This window comes from Dipodomys ordii, unplaced genomic scaffold, assembly GCF_000151885.1.
Source record: "Dipodomys ordii isolate 6190 unplaced genomic scaffold, Dord_2.0 Scaffold87, whole genome shotgun sequence".
Lineage (NCBI taxonomy): Eukaryota > Metazoa > Chordata > Mammalia > Rodentia > Heteromyidae > Dipodomys > Dipodomys ordii.
The window spans coordinates 3,354,474-3,358,258 of NW_012267303.1; positions in this window are offsets into that span (position 1 = coordinate 3,354,474).

The window sequence follows — 3,785 nt, forward strand, 5'->3', positions numbered from 1 at the left end:
TGAGTGTTCTGTGTTTATTGCACTGGTAACCTTCCCACATCTCCTGTGAAGCACCTACCCAGTGGGGGAGGGGAGGAGGTGGAGGGGCCTGGCCTTATAACCAGGCCATCTATTCTGGCTGACTTCTGGCATTCTCCAGCCAGAGGGCTCTGCGCATGGCTGGTGGCCCTGGTTGCTGCCCATCCACATCCAGAGGCCCAGGGCAGTCTGGCCCCTCAGGAGCAGCCCCGAGGCCCTCTGGCCTCCGCACTTAGAGGCCTGGTCTGGTGCCACTGTGAGTAGTGTCCTGTGCTGCCCAGGTGCAGGGCTGGGTGGCGCGGAAGGGCTTCCAGGCAGTATGTGCAGAAAGCAGGGCCGAGAGTTGTCTTGTAGCTGAGCTCTGGTGTGGCAGGTGAGGGTCAAAAGGCAGGGTGGGACCCATCAGCCTAGTCCAGGTGTGGACATGGGTCCAACCCATGGAGAAGGGCTGTTCCTTTGACCTCCACCCCAGATACCCCCTGCTTGGCAGTTCCTGAGCCAGTGGTCCAAATGCGTTGCCTTGGGTGTGCCCCAGCCCTGATGCCGCCCCCACCTAAACAGCCATCTTGAAAGTGAGGCTGCCGTGACTCCAGGAGCCCTGCTGCCTGGCTCCTGAAGACCAAGGAGATCCTGGGAAGGACACCCCCTTTCCCCTCGGGAAGGCTGGGTGAGGGCTTCTGGCTCCACAGCCTCTCCCCTGAACCAACACTCAGGGATCCCCAGAGAACAACTTCCCCCAACCTCCTGCTTTCTTTCCCTCCTGCCCCTGTCAGGCCTTAGCTCAGCCTGCTAGGGCCCTTCCTTCAACCCACCCCCAACCCACGGGCAGCAACCCTGAGCCCAAGGTTGAGCCCAGCAGTCAACACTGGGGAATTTCCAGGCTGGCACTGGCACTGCGGCCTGGTTCATTTGCTCGTCTTGTCTACTCTCCTAGCCTGTGGAGCCCTGTGCTGATGAGTGGGCAAGTTCAGGGTGAAGGTCAAGCCCATCCTGAGGAACCCTGGTGAGAGAAGAGGGAGGGCCGATGGTAGGGGTTATAATCCCAGCCGCTTAGAGGGAGAAATGAGATGGTGGTTGGAGGCCAGTCCAGGAAAAGGGGAAGAGAACAGCCAGGCGGGGTTGCCTCCATGGTTAGCACCTGGCTCGCCCCGCCTCTGCCTTGTGGCCTTTGTCTCCTTCCTGACTGGGAGCACACGCGCCTGGCACCACCCCCATTCACCCAGGACTTCAAGGCTGCCACAGCTGAGATGGGCAGAAGTCCAAGATATGGGGCCCCACGGCCTTTCCTGGCCCCTGGGCAATGAGCTTCCAGAAAAATCTAAGGGTGTGATGTCAGGCAGAATTCCAGGTTGACTGCCAGGAATACACTTCGCTTCCGGTGACTGCAGTGAGGCTGTGTGCTGCTGTTGCGTTTGAGCGTGTGCCATGTGCATTTTGGTGGGGAGTGTCCTGCTGGGCCTTCAATCCTGGTGGCCAGGAAGCCAAGATGGGAAAGGGCCAGGGTCCTGGGACCACTTCCTCTGGACGGCCCACCCCTCGGGGTCCGTCACCTTCCACAAGCACCCCAGCTGAGGACCAGGCCTTCACAGGGACAGTCCGGACCCTTGCATGCGCCCTGGCCGCCCTGGCTGCCGCTGCCTGGCTGCTTTGGGCCCTGGCTTGGCATGTGGAATGGATGGATTCAGGGCCTACCCCATTACTGGCCATGCTGAGTCTGGTGCCCCAGCCCTGCCACATGTCCCTTGAGCTCTGTGGAGTCTGGGTGACCCACATGATGGGGTTCCTGAGGCCCATCCTTCCTCAGCCTGGTGATCTGGTCTCTCCCTGGGGAGAGCCTCTCTGGCTCAGGTGGGTTCCACACTCCCTGCCCAGCTCCCTGCCCAGCTCCCTGCCCAGCTCCCTGCCCAGCTCCCTGCCCAGCTCCCTGCCCAGCTCCCTGCCCAGCTCCCTGCCCCAGGACAGAATCCCACACCGCCTCCCTCACAGTCGTCCCCTTCGGGACCAGGAGGCTCTGTGGACACGAGTTGCCTCCACATTGAACCGGGGTGGGAGGCTGACCGCAGTGAGGTCTGTGCCGGGCACAAGCCCTGGCCCACCACCCCTCCGTGGGCTCCCAGCTTGCTGTGCCCATGCTGGCCTCTTTCTGGCGCCTGGTCTGGCGGCTCTGATGGCTTTCCGCTGGGTGGGATGCCCTTCAGCGCTGGCTTTAATATCTTAACCACAGGTGTACTGATTTAATATCTCAAGAAATACTTAGAACCGTTTGGTCAGGTTCTAGAGAATCTATCCTTTGGGGGGAAACCTGGACAGGCCGAGTGTCTCACAGGAACTCACAGCCTTGAAAGATGACGGACTCCCAGCAGGCTGCAAGATGGGCTGAGGCTGAGGCTGTTGGGGTGGAGGCTGGCTCTCAAGGCTGCTCCTCCCGCCCCACCCTTGGCCTCCTCACCTGCTGGGCCAAAGCCAGCTTGGTCTCCCGTTCAGGGGGGTGGGACAGCAGCTCCAAAGCCGCCCCCCCCCCCGTTCCCTCCCAGACACTCCAGAAATGAAACTTTGGTGTGGCTAAGATGCTAAGGCCTCATGGCGGAGGGAAGCGAACCCTGAGGGCCGGGCGGGAGGGGGGGAGGGGGGGACACCCGGCGGCCTGCACAGCCGCGGCCTGCTCGTTCCTGACTAGCTGAGGTCCCTGGAGCCAGATCTCTCCGAAGCCCCTCGGTCATTCAAGGGTCTCCTCGGAGTGAGCACTTGACCCACCTGCACTTGACCGGGCCGGGCTTGTCCCCTCACCCCAGCTCCCGGCAGTCATGTCCCCTCACCCCAGCTCCCGGCAGTCAGATCCGTGTGGCAGGCAGGGCAAGGGGCTCCCAAGAAGTGCGCCTGAAGACTGCTCACCCCCACTAGCCCACAAAAGGATGCGCGCAGCCCTGAGGGAGCACTGCGTGAGCACGTTCACCTGTGTCCTGTGTGTCTGCGAGGAGCCAGGGGTGTGAACCTGCGTGCTCCATGCACATTGTGGCTGCCTGTTTGCCTGTGAGTGCAGGAACACAAGTGGACCCGTGTCTGTGGGGATGTGTGGTTCTGTGTTTGTGTGTATGCTTGTGCCTGCGTGCACTACATGTGTGACTTTGCATGCATGCACACCTGTGCTGTGCGCTGGTGAGTGTGTGTGCACGTGTGCATGCATACCTGCGCAGAACCTGGCCTGGGGGAGCCTGCTGCCCACACTGGAATCTTCTCCCCTCCCCTCCCCCCTGGGATGCCTGCCAGGGTCTCCCTCTCCCTCCCTTGCAGGGCCTAGTGGCACTTGGGGAGACTCCTGAGTCAGCAGCCCAGGGACCAGGTTCCGGATTCGGGGTTTGGGTGGGGGAGGCCCCCGGGGAGAGGCTGTGGGGGCAGGGGTGGGCAGCAGGCACACCAGGGAGCCCCAGGGTTTCCAGGGTAGGACAAGTGTGGGGGGTTCCAGAAGAGCCAGGGCAGCTGAAGCAGGGGCAGAGAGGGGGTGGGCCTGTGAGAGCAAGGAGAGGGCTGGCGGGGAGGGCCAGGGGAGGCCGGGCCAGAGTCCCGCAGGCTGGGAAGGAGGTGCGCTTGGCCCAGTGTGGGTGGTGGAGGGCCGGCGTGATTCACAGCTGGAGCCGTGGGAAGAACCCGCGTGGGGAATGCGGGCACAGGGGGCAGCACCCCAGCGCCGGGCAGGGCGCTGCGGGCCGGGCAGTCGCGGTGCCCACAACACTCTAGGCTGGACAGGGCTGAGGCCGCTCCTGCTTCTC